Source organism: Psammomys obesus, unplaced genomic scaffold, assembly GCF_907164565.1.
Source record: "Psammomys obesus unplaced genomic scaffold, mPsaObe1.curated_primary_1811, whole genome shotgun sequence".
Classification (NCBI taxonomy): Eukaryota; Metazoa; Chordata; class Mammalia; order Rodentia; family Muridae; genus Psammomys; species Psammomys obesus.
In genome coordinates, this window is record NW_026596057.1 from 4,434,959 (window position 1) to 4,447,992 (window position 13,034).

The following is a 13,034-nucleotide window of genomic DNA, read 5'->3' on the forward strand; positions in this document are numbered from 1 at the left end:
TTAGTGAAGTCTGTTCCAGAGAGGATTAGTTAAAGGAGAGAATCTGCCCTAGATATGAAAGGCACCATCCCAAAGCCTGGGCATCCGCAAGTCAGAACCGGGAGAGGGGAGAGTTCTCTCTGCTTCCTCATGTTCAAGATGCTCCCCTCTACCACATCCGCCTCAGACTAAAACCTCTGAAATTGGGAACCAAAATAAACCCTCCTTTTTTTTTTTTTAATGTTGTTTTTGACAAGTATTTTGTCATGGTCACTCAAAAGACATAAACGCTGACTTTCTAGTATTAGGTTCCTGTGCATGTGTTTGAGATGCATTCATTCAACCCACAGCATCTCCATTACTGTCTGCTATCTCCCCCTAATGCCACAGCCAAAGCTGGCACTGAAAGGGCTGCTGTTCATGCCAAAGGCAACGTTCTACGCAACCTCTTCCCACTTCTTCAGCTGGGTCAGATCTGTGAGAGCTACCTCAGGCTGTCCCAGGGTCTGGAAATGCCTGGGGCCAGGGTTGGGCTTCCCTTGTTATTGCATGTTGTCCAGAGGGCAGTAAGGAAAAACTTGCTCTCTCCATTGTTCTCTGTCTTTTTCTGTCTCTGTCTCTGTCTCTCTGTCTCTCTGTCTCTCTCTCTCTCCCTCTCTCTCTACCTTGAACATAGCATGTCTGCTACAGAATCAGAAGGCCAGCACAGTCATCCAGAGAAGACAGGTCACAAGCACCACAGTAGCAATGGCCTTGGTTCCTACTGCCCTGTCTTGCCTGGTCTAGAAAAAGATGAAGTGATGAACACAGTTCATTTTCATAAAAGAAAAGCAGTTGACACATCCAAGCCACCATTATTACCAAGAACACATTCGCCTAGTTCTCAGTGTATCCTCCTATATACAAACTGCCTCCAGGTCACGTGTCCTGATCCTGTGGGATTAGCCACTTTAGTCCTGATGTTTCCATAAAGTCACAGCTGAACAACGCCCTTAAGGTGGTAGAGGGAGAGAGGATAGATATAACTGGAGAAAACAGGCTTATCCAGCTTGTATTCCTGTTCCCTTCACGAGCAATTGAGGCTAAATAGCTTCAGGAGCATCATTTCTTTTCCTAGTACCTTCAGAATAGATGCTCAGTAAGATCTCCTGTGCCCCAGGAGCCACTTCTGGGATCAGGAACTTTTTTTTCCCCACTTTCTTGCAGTGCCAAGAGTCTATGAGCACGCCTGTGTGTGCATGCGTGTGTGTGTGTGTGCTCACACACACACACACACACACACACACACACACACACACACACACACGCATGCACATTTCCCCCTCTGCCCACATGATTTCCAAGGCTTCCAGTTAACCCTGTGCTACCTCCCGATAGATGCCCTCGCCAGGCTTTGCCTTACCACCCCAAGTTATCCCCTGGTTCTGCTCAGTGTTCTTGGAAGAGCGTCTAAGCAGATCACACCTTTCCAGACAAGATTCACGGAGGACATCTGTGTCCCCCAGGGAGTCTAAGTGCTCACTCGGCAGGTTTCTCTAATTTATTTCTGCTTTCCGCCATCCTACTCCTGTGAACTCTTTCCTTTATTCCGTGTGTCTTTCTCCGCCACCCCTCTCGGTCTGACCTTCCCTGCAAACTAAGTTAGGGGAGGGACCCTTCTATTCATGGCTGACCTTATCCTGTGCCTTATAAGGGATGCTAAGGGATTTTTTTTCTCACCACCCTTGCCACTGGATTTTGAAATTAATTTTAAAAGAGAACACAACTTCTGAAGCTGTCCTTCCTTGAAGGACACTTTTTTTTTTTATTCCCTCTGCAGAAGATACACTGAGGATTGGTCTCTAGGAAAAAAAAAAATAGTTCTGTGACTGTGTTTTGTTTTATTCCTGGAGTTTTGTGGAGGATGGGTGGCCTGGTGACACAGCTAATCTAGGAGAGAAATCTGATTTCTTTGACAGAGTTTGATTTACAGTGTAATGGGGGTTAGAAGGACCATCCTAAACAGCAACAGCTTTTTCCACACGAAGCATCACTTTGCCTGAGGCCAGGCCTCTCCACTTTGATGGATACTTTTGTCAGTGTCTAGCATCCTTAGGCACTACACTGCTTAGTGCTTAATGATTCAAAAGAAAATGGGTCTGTAACACGCATTTTCTCTCTCTCACACACACACCATTTATTGCAAAATTGTCCATTTAATTACAGCCAAAACCTAAGCCTTTTCCTTGGGGAGAGAAAGACAAAAGGGGAATAAGAGGAAGGTGTCTGAACAGTTCTCTGGGTCTGGGATATGATAATTTCTTCCTCCCATCCAGACCAGAGTGAGAAAGAAGCCCTCAGGGAGGGAAGCGCTTCCCTACTTTTCTATTCTGTACGCGGTCAGACCCAAGCTTCATCATCATAGATCCTGAGGTAAGGTAAGCCAACCAGTGGTGCATTTGTGCATGCCTGAGGTGCTTCAGCAGCATCCTGGGTCCACATTCTTACCTCAGAGGGCTGTACAACTGAATGTGAGGGTTGTGAAAAGTTTTGCCACAGTGAAAGGTTTCTGAATGTGTGCTGACCAAAAATTAATTCAGAACCAATACATCTAAGTCTGAGGTGTCCCCTGCTAGACTTACCCACGCTGCAGCATGCGGCTTCCCTGAAGCTGGGCTTCTGAACACGAATGCCCCTGCATGTGTCACACCACATAACACCAATCGCTGCCTGAAACACGGATGTAAGAACTGCAGTGTGAGGCCGGGCAGCGGTGGCACAGGCCTTTGATCCTAGCACTGGGGAGGTCAAGGCAGGTGGAACTCTGTGAGTTCAAGAACAGCCTGGTCTACAGAGCGAGTTCCAGGACAGCCAGAGAAACACACAGAGACACCTTGTCTTCAGAGAGAGAAAGAGAGAATTGCAGTGTTTTTACTGTTTATTTTCCATTCTTAAAAAAAATGATGGCTACAGAGATAATGGCTTAGCAGGTAGTGTCGTTCTGTGTCCTGCAGGAGCCTGGGCCTTGTCGGTACTCGCCCAGGAAGCTTGGCCTGGACCAGACCAGAAGTGCCTGCTCCTCCACTGAAAGTTCAGTTTCTGGGCAGAAAAGAATGGAGCACAGGGTCAACGTTTTCCAGAAATGCTGGTCTCCAGGCGAGAAGGATGGCACGTGGAACCGAGATCCGTACCAAAAGATCTCCTATTTAGCTGGAGGTGTGGGAGAAAAGGTTTCTCTGCAAGAAGTGCTGCCTGCTCTTTTAACTGGGCTACCAGCACCAGGCCCAGGGGCAGCGGGGAGCTCAGGACTCCCAAAGCAGAGCCAGGCTGCAACAAAGGCCCAGCCTGACTCGGGCAAGCTGGTAACGGAGGCTCAGAGCTCTGAAACCGAGAGGCAGTGGCAGGAACCCGGTTTGGTTTGGATGGATAGAATGTTTGCTTCAAGAACAGACAGCCACCTGCCTCCACAGATGGGCACTGCCATGGGTGGAGCAGCGAGAGAGAGATGGTGCAGCCTTCTGCACTGACATTCGGGTGAACGGCGGAAGCTCCAGGCAGCGGGTGGCGGTGAGTAGCCCAGGGTGGCCCTTCTTTCTCCCAGAATAAATGATGAGTCTCAGCCAATCTTGGTGGAGGGAGTGAGAGAGAGTTTATTTCGTGAATCAGGGACATTATAAACTTTGGGCAGTGGGAGGTGTTTTGGGGGTGAATGTGTTTGGCTTGCCGGGGCTAGAAGTGCCAGGGATACGTCATTTACACGAAGCAGCACCGTTGTGTCCTAAGAAGGGAATGCAGAACTTAATTATCCTCTGGGTGGGATGGAGGAAAGAACTCCAGGTTAGAGGTATGGAAGAAGGTCATCGGCTGAAAGCCAAGGTACCAAGACATCTCATTGGCTCGGGGAGGGTATTTCCAGGAATCACCACCAGGTGCACACTGATCCGGGTTCCTATCAGCAAAGGGTTGCACCTGAAATCTCCCAGGGAGCAATGTGAAGCTCCTTAGAAGATCGGGGTTTCCCCAGATCAGGAAGAGAGAAGAGAGCCCTGCTGAGGGAAGGAGTCTGTCATTTAGGGCTGAGCTTAGGGGCTTTCTGGTAATGCCATACTTCTACCTTAACAGCAGGGTTCAACAGGGTACGAGCGCTTACTGCTTTTGCATGAATCTGTTCACAACCATCTGTAACTCCAGTTCCAGAGGATCCATAACCCTTTTCTGACCACCCTGGGTTCTTGCATACATGTAGTAAACATACATACACTCAGGCACACACACATATACACAAAATAAATAGAAAAAAAACACAAGAGTTTAATTACAGAAAACAAAGACTTTTGCTATCTCCGTACTATGATTTATCATCCTGCATTAAATGTGCGTGTCTCTGGATTGTATTGTATTAGACTTTTATATTTTAAAAAATTATATTTGAGTTGCTGGCTTGAGGGTCAAACAAAAGAAATCATTACAAAAAATTGGGCTTAGATCAGAAAAGAATTTCCAACAGTTTCTGAGCTGACCCCTGTATACAGTGAGAGTTTTGGTTTCTTTAAAACCACAATTATGTTACGTGAATATGTTTTTGTCTTAATCTCGGGTGTGGGATATGCAGCTGCTTCATTTTGTCCACAGCCGTTGACTATGATTGTCTCTTGCTCTAGGAGGGGCGTGATTTTTGCCAGCTGCAGAATGTTTAATTCTGGGGACTCTGGTATAAATGGAGGAGCTCTGAGAGGGACTGCTTGCTCCCCCTGTTGCTGGTTCCTGCTACTGTGTTTGCTGGATTACTTGTTTGCTATTGCTGGAATGCTGAATATTCTCATAACAAAGTTTGGACTTGCCCCAAGGAACCCAATGCTCCTAATCAGCAGTAAGTAGTCTAAAGAGGTCTATGCCCCCTTTCCTCTCTAACCTTGTCTTCTACCTAGTGTTGGGGTTTGGAAAGGATTAGGGTGGAATAAGGGTTGGAAAGGTGGTAGATAAGAGCCCAATAAAATAACTTTAAAAAATATGCCAACAATCCCTAAACAACCTCCTGCTGTTTTACAGTATGCATTTATGCAAAGCATTCTCAGCACTGATGATTTTAAACAAAACACCAATCAGCTGTGAAAAACACCGAAGATGTTCTAGGCTCCACTGTATCAAACATTCAGCTGTGATTGAATGGTATGCAAATATAAACAAGCACATCCATCTCATTGGTATGCACATTTTCACCTTTAATGATGATGAAATTATATATCCATAAATTGCTCCAATCAAAATTTTATGATGTATTATCATAATATTTTATGACATATTATCAATGTTGGAGTCTATGTTTATTTTATATACCTGTATACCTCGGGTCACAAGAAAATTTCTCAGCCAAAGGGTGTGGGAAGGAGAAAACCCTTAAGTAGCCCTGAGGTAGCCTATGCTAGAAAGGAGGCTGGGGAGGTAACCTTTGCCCCCTGGCTGTCTCCCCAACCTGCTACCACAGCCAGGTGACCCTGTCCCTTTGTTTTGAGGTGGGTGCCCACAGTATTACCAAGGCCTCTGGGTCTCCTGAGCTGTCTCACTGCTTTCTCCTTATCCATGCCAGAGCTCTGGACCTTGGGGTTGTGAGTAAATTCAGAGGGGGTTTTCAGTCTAGCTACACCAGGGCACGGCAGATTGGGGGCAAAGGTACTTTCTGTAAGAGTCTCTCCATCTCCTCCAAGTTACAGCTGGATCCCAAAACCACTGAGCTCCAGGCACATGATCATGTGAGGAGGTAGGGGTGAGGGGAGGGGGGAAATGGGGAGGTGGACGGAGCTGGACAGCACCTTGCTCCGCAGGTCTGTCATTTGCTTTCCTGCTTTGCTTTCTCTCTCCTCCCCTCCCACGTCGGGACAGAAGTGTATCCCATCCTTCAGAAGTCTTCGAAGTGCTTGTTTGCAGTTAAGCTAAGTGCGGCTTCGGGCCAGCACATAAATCAACACATTGCCTTCTTCATCAAGAACGTCTCGCAGCCAAACAAACCCTGCGCCAGCGGAACCCAGCGGTGCTGGAGCCATAAAGTTGATTTACATTCTGGAGCAGGCCCCTTATCTCCGCAGTAAACGGGCCTCGAGAGGCAGCCCATTTTGTCCTGACTTCCTACCCATTCTGTGGTTTCTGAATAAAGTGTATGTCCCGCTTCCTTGGGGTTGCAGGCTTTGGCATTTGGTGTTCAAAGCCAGCTTTCTCTCTCCGGTGCTTTGTCTTCCGAGGCTATTGTTTCAGCTGCGAGTTGAAACAACCCTGTTCAATAATTCGCTTGACTCCTTTGTTCCAGCCTGTGTCTGCCCCTATCCTGAGAAGAGTTATTCTTAAAAAAAAAAAAAAAAAAAAAAAAAAATCATTACTGAGAGACTGGCAAAGATGGCAACTTTACCTTTGCTCTGTTTGGCTTTTTAACTGTATTTCCTAAGTCACTGGTGAGAACAATAGGTGGATTTTAGTATCGAGATTTCTTTTACAAACGAGATTTCGTCCTCTGAGCCTTCAGATTGAGACTGTTCCCCTCGACAGCACACAACCACAACCAAAAAGTGCCAGATGGTCCGCTGTGTAATAAAAATGTATAATGACGGGGACAAACACAACGCTGAACCTAACTTTTAAAGCAGCAACAACAGCGGCTGGACGGGCGGCTCGGCGGTTAAGGCTGCCTGCTGCTCTTGCAGAGGTACCTGAGCTCAGTTCCTAGCACCCGCATTGGGCAGCACACGGCTACCTGTAACTTCAGTTCCAAGGGAACTGGTGCCCTCTTCTGGCCCACAGAGGCTGCGCAGCAAGCACCTTACCAGACTCAGAAATCTCTGCAATCCTTTGTAAAATAGTGTTTAAAACAACAGTCTTGATGGGGGTTGGGGGAGATGGCTGCACCTCTCTAGTGAGTTATAAACCGGGCAACACCCCAGTCCCAGTGACATTTGCCTCCCGCTACTCTCGGGATGGCCCCTCTTCTCAGCTGTCTTCTAAGAGCCTTTCCTGCGGTCTTTTAATTTTAAAAAGTACAAAGTTCGAGATTGAATCCAGAACCTTACACGTGCCAGGCAAATACGCTACTACTGAGCTACGCCCCCGGGCCAGTCTGTCTGCAGAATTTTAATAACTTTAGAAGGTAGTCAGTCCCTCAACTGTGGTTCGCTTTTCTTATCACCAACACCCTTAAGAGCCTCCCCCTCCATCCCTGATCTTCTCTTCTACCCAGCCCCAGGTGGCCATCTCACCTTGAGATGAAACGTGTACATCCTAGCAACATGTGTATTCTCCCTCCCCCACACGTGTGCAGATCGCTCCGAGCTGAAGGTGAATACCCCTCCAGTTTGCAGTGCTAGTCTAGGATGCTCTATCTCTTTTTTAAATTTAGGTTGATTTTTATCACATCTAGTGTGTGTGTGTGTGTTTGTGTGTGCGTGACAGCACCAGCGGGCAAGTCAGAAGACAACTTGTAGAAGTCAGTTCTCTCCCTTCACCACGTGGGACTGGAGGATCACGCTAAGGTGGCCAGGCTCGGTGCTCAGGGCCTTCACCCACGGAGCCATCTTGCCTGCCTACTCTACCCCTGACTTTGCTCACCAAGTGTCAATTTTCAAAAATGATCCCACTGCTGAACACTTGTTTCCCGTCTTGCAGTATTCTGAGGAATCACAGGTCTTTTCTAGATGCAGAGGGGGCTGAAATTTCAGTGATGGGGTGTCCCAGATCCTTGGGTCACATTCAGTTAGCAGAATTACAGAATCTGTACAGCTTTATTGACATGTGTTTCACCTGTTTGAAATATACAGTGCAGGAGCTGGAGCGGTGACTGAGGAGTTTAGAGCACATAATATGATGGCCTTTAATCCCAGTGCTTGGGAGTCCGAGGCAGGTGGAGCTCTGTGAGTTCAAGGATAACCTAGTTACACAGAGAATTCCATAACAGTCAGGCCTACCTAATAGAGAGACCCTGTCTCAAACAAAACAAAAGGGAGAGAGAGACAGAGACAGAGAGAACACATGTTGTTCTTCCTGAGGACGTAAGTTTGGTTTCCGGAGCCTACACTGGGGGACTCTCAACTAGGTGCCCATACCTCCAGCTCCAGGGGATCCAACACCTTCTGGCCTCCTGGGGATACCGGTAGTCACATGTCATAGACACAGACACACACGTGAACACATAATAAAAAGTGAATAAATAACTGAAAGGTATCATTCAATGGTTTTTTAAATTATACTCCTAAGGTTCTACAATCATCCATACAAGCTAATTCTAGAACGTTTTCATCACCTAAAAAAAAAAAAAGTCCTCTTATTCATTAACAACCTCCCCACACAAAATCTGGTAACTATTAACCTACTCTCTGTCTCCATGAATTTTACTATTTTGGGACATTTCACACAAGGGGACTCATACACTCTTATTGTAGTTTATGGCTAGCTTCTTTCAATTAGCATAATGTGTTCAAGATCCAGCCCCAGCGCAGCGTGTGTCAGTATGATGTTCCTTTTACTAGCCAAATAATATTCCACTATGTGGATAAACCATACTTTTTCAGTGTTTACAGCAGCATCACTGTTAGTGACTAAGCTGTACTTGACTTAGAATTTGTCGTAATCAGGATAAGTTATATCTTTAACTTTTAAATAAGTTGAAGCATTCTAGCAAGATGAAGTGTTGTAATTGGTTACTAATATTTACCATTGGTTTATCTTCTAGTAAAGCTCGCTTCTAATCTTAAACAGCTGTATAACCAAATCACCACACAGAGACTGGGTTTTTAGTTAGCCTAGAACACAGAGCTGGGCAATATTTACTCCCTTCTAAACCTCCAAGCCCTCAGTTTCCTAACATTTAGATTTCCCACATTATACTTGCTTTTTGTGAAATCTTAGGTCTGGTTCATGCTCCACGTCCTCCAAGATCTCTCCTCCAGCTCTGTTCTCCTAGCTCTCCTCCTGCCCTCTCTCCTCCCACTCATTTCCTGTCCTCTAGCTCCTCCCCTCTCTCCTGTCCTTTGGCTCCTCCCAACTCAACATTGTGTCTAGTTACTTTATTTGAAAGTTTACACCAAGTTGAGACAAGATGCTTAGGATGAGTATCACAATGCAATATCCGGATTGAAACTGAGGGGGAGGGTGTAGAAATCAGCATTTGAATGAACAAGGGTAAGGTGTATACATTAAAAAAAAAAAAAAATTATACCAACAATGAAGGAAAGAAGATACTTGGGGAAAAACAAGACATTTCTATTATCTTTCCATTTTTCCAGAAAACAAAAAACAAAACAAAACAAAACAAAAACAAAAACAGAATTCTATGCAAGTCAGAAATAGTCTGTAAACCTTTTTCCAGTGTGCACATATCTTAAGCCTGGAGAACACAGAACTATGCTGACTTGGTTCAAGGTTTCCAGAGAATGAGGGAAAAATAAAGAGCGAATGGAAGCAGCCGTCTTGTTCTTCAGTCCGTCTCTCCCTGTGCCTTAACCTCACGTCCACTCCGCTGGTCTGCCCTTCTGTGTGCTCCTGGTGGTCCAGCATGCAGCTATGGGAGAGCTGTGGGAGAGGTTAGCAGTTATGCTTAATTACAAGGAAATAAGGTTGCTCTGGAGCTGCTGTGAGGGGTGCAGACATGATCAGTCAAAGTGTTCCGAGAGTCTTGGAAGGCGGTCCCTCTGCAAATACAGGGTCGGCCTTTATTGTCACTGCCGTTAATAAGCCAGATGTTCTCAAAGCATTCCTCCAACCGGTGACGAGGCTTGGGAAATTGCTGCCCCTTTATTGGTTGCTGAAACCAAATAAAAATCAAATTAAAGTTTAATTCACCTCATAATTTTCTTCATGGCAGCTCTCGTTGGCAGCCTTGAGGCAGGGCCAACCTCCTCCTCCTCCTCCACGGCATCCATCACCCTCAGCTGAAGCCCCAGAGGCCAGCCGCTCCTTTTACCTCTGCCAGAAATCCTTGGTGGGTGCAGGCTGCAGCTGCAGAGAGAGTTGCAGCTCTGGCCAAGATGAAAGGACTTTGGAAGATGCTTGAAGAGGCCAGAAAGTCCTTCCCACTTCTCCTCTCTTCTGGGGTCTCCATGGTGACCGGGCAGAGGTCCGATAGATATTCCAGCTATGTGACTTGGACCCCTCCTCCCATATCCAGCTTCAGGGGTGCTTGACTCCGCATGCATGGAGGGCTGTAACCACAGAATCCATGCCCCGGCTTCCACTCCTGCTATCTGGATAGGGCCTGTGATAATGAGGTTCAATCAGTATCTCTTGCACTTTTACGAAGATCTTCCTAGTTAGTGAATGAATGCTGAGTGAATGAACAACAAAGTCACCTTCTAGTTGTTTCCTTTTAACATACTCTTTATTCTTTCACAGTCTCCCCACCTTTTCTCTTCCTTCTTCCCCTTTCTTTGACATACAAATCTCCAAGCCTTCCGCAGCATCATGCTACTCTGATGACTTCCACACGTGCTGTGAGTAAGCGGCCTGCTAGCGTCTGTGCAAACTCAGGAGTTGGCTTTGGAGTTTTGAAGTCCACCAGTGAAAGGCAACAGCCTCCTCTTCGAAATCAGACAGAGCGCAAAGACAGAAGATCATGATGGATCCAGGAGGTAATGAACCTAGAGGAACCAAGAAGAATTCTCAAGGCTGGGAACTGAGTCATAAAAAGCCACCAGGTGCGGATGCAAAGCGTTTGCAGTCAGCCCCTGTTCATCTACCCATTTTACAGTCCAGGGCCTGCAGAATGGACCAGCACATGCTGAGGAAGACAGGACCAAAGGCTGAAGATGGGAGTGGCTAAAGGCTGGCAGAAGAAGCTGGTGAGACAGCCAATTGACACCAAGCAAGAGCTGCAACAAACGGAGCCAGGAAGTGCTCCACAGAGGACATGACCGAGAGACACTAGGAAGAATTAACTCCCTCTGGGTGCAATAGAGTAAAGGGCAGATCAGAAGGGAACTCAGGGGACAAGGGGATGGAGGTGAGGTAACGCATGAGCGGTTGCTTACCTCTGCTCACAGACAAACCAGTCATGTCCTCTCCTGACTGTGCAGAAAGCTTTAACACACGCAGCCACAGTGATCTTTACTTTTATGAGTGGGAGTTTTGTTTTCTGATTGTTGGCTTGCTTGCTTTATTCTTCTATGGGACTCGAACCCAGAGCCCTGCTCACGCCAAGTCCATGCTACTACCACTGAGCTGCACCTCAGCCTTCTTTTTTGAATGGTTTTCCCTATAAGGATGGCTTGCCTTCGTCCTGGCATATTTCTTGGCATCACATTAGAGAAAAAGCACGGGGGCAGCGCGATTGCCCAGAAGCACTTTTACCTCAGTGTGTAAAGTGTAGCGTGGTTCCTGAAGCTGTGTGCAATCTAGCCACCTTCTCTTTCCTCCGTCTCAGACGTGGCAGAGTCAAGCATTCTCACTGGAATTCGTGAACTTGTTCATCTTTCTGGCACTCCTGGTGAATTTTCAGTTCGCCACTGACAGAGACATGCAGGTGCTGGAGAGAGCCTCCCATATCTGCATCTTCCCAGGCTGGCCGCAGCAGCTGACAAGCCCTGCCTGATACCCAGAGCACAAGCGTGAGCTCACCTCTCTCTCTCTCTCTCTCTCTCTCTCTCTCTCTCTCTCTCAGGTTTGCATTTCTTCTTCCACTCCTTTAACTTCCGTTTTGCTTTAAGTTAGCATTTTCTAGACAATCAGGCTTACTCCAAGACTGTGCATAGAAGTGGGGGGCACTGAGTGGAGGAAAAGGTATAAGCGAAATGGGAGGGGGAGAACATGAAGGAAGTGGAGACCCAGCAAGTTTGGGGGTTTTGCTTTTCTGTCTTGTTTTTAAAATGGCATGAGGGGTCTGTGAGGTGGCTCGGTGGGAGAAGGAGCTTGCTTGCTATCAAGCCTGGAGACCGGAGTTTGACTCCCCGGGGACCCATATGGTGGAAGGAGAGAAGGATTTCTTAAAGTTGTCCTCTGACCTCCACACAAGTAATATACAAAAGTTTTGGTACAATGTATTTATTTTAAAGATGAGGTACAATAGCACTGCCTTTCTGGAGTTGTGAGGATTAGGGCACTTGGAGGTCCCTGGATTCCTTTATTTGTTTCTCTTCCTGATGTGGCTACATTGAATAAATCTCCTCTTTCTGCTTTCACTGTTAGGGACCACTGGCTGAGCCTGGCTTGTTATCAGGCTTGAATACCTTACCCACTGAGCCATCTCATCAGCCCAGAAAATACATCCTTTTTGTTTTTTGTTTGTTTTTAGAGACAGGGTTTCTCTGTGTAGACCTAGTTGTCTTGGACTTGCTTTGGAGATCAGGCTGGCCTCAAACTCACAAAGATCCGCCTACCTCTGTCTCCTGAGTACTGGGATTAAAGGTGTGGACCACTACTCCTGGCTCAGAAAATACTTTCTTAGAACTATCAACACAGAAAGGGTGACTAATGACGCAGGAGTGGAAGTCCTTTTTTTTTTTTTTCTTTCTTTCTTTCGTTACAAAAATTTACCTATCTCCCTGCTTATTTTCAAATACCAAAATAACACACATAACAAAAAGTCCTTTTTTTTCTCTCTGTAAACGCCCAGCAAAATTACATCAGAAAGAGCTTGGGGACTAGGTTGGGTTGTGAGGCTCCTTGCAGAAAGGAGAGAAATTCCTCACAGGCACTTCTTCAAACATCTCAGTGTTTGTGTTTACTTGGGTGTTGGAGCCGCGTAAGATGTTGTAGTGAGAAGCGGCAAAGCGAAATTAGCCAGCGCTCTTGTTAGTTTTAATCGCCAGCGCTGCCGTGCGTGCTGTCTCTCGGAGTCTCACACCCACCCGCAGCTTTCCTAAACCCCACTGCACGTTCCACCCAGATTAGCCAGTGCCCCCCACCCCTACCCCGCCGAGAATGGGGCCTCCGTCCCGCCAGAGTCCCCTCGCTCATTCTGCTAGAGCAACAGTAGGCTAGCTAGCTGTCTGTCCTTAATTGGCTGCGAGGTAGAAGGTGTGCGGGGCGGAAAGGTCTAAGCCTGTGCAGCTTGGGGTCCGTGAGGATGTGGCTGGTCTCCGGGAAGCTTCCAGAAAGTGCAGACT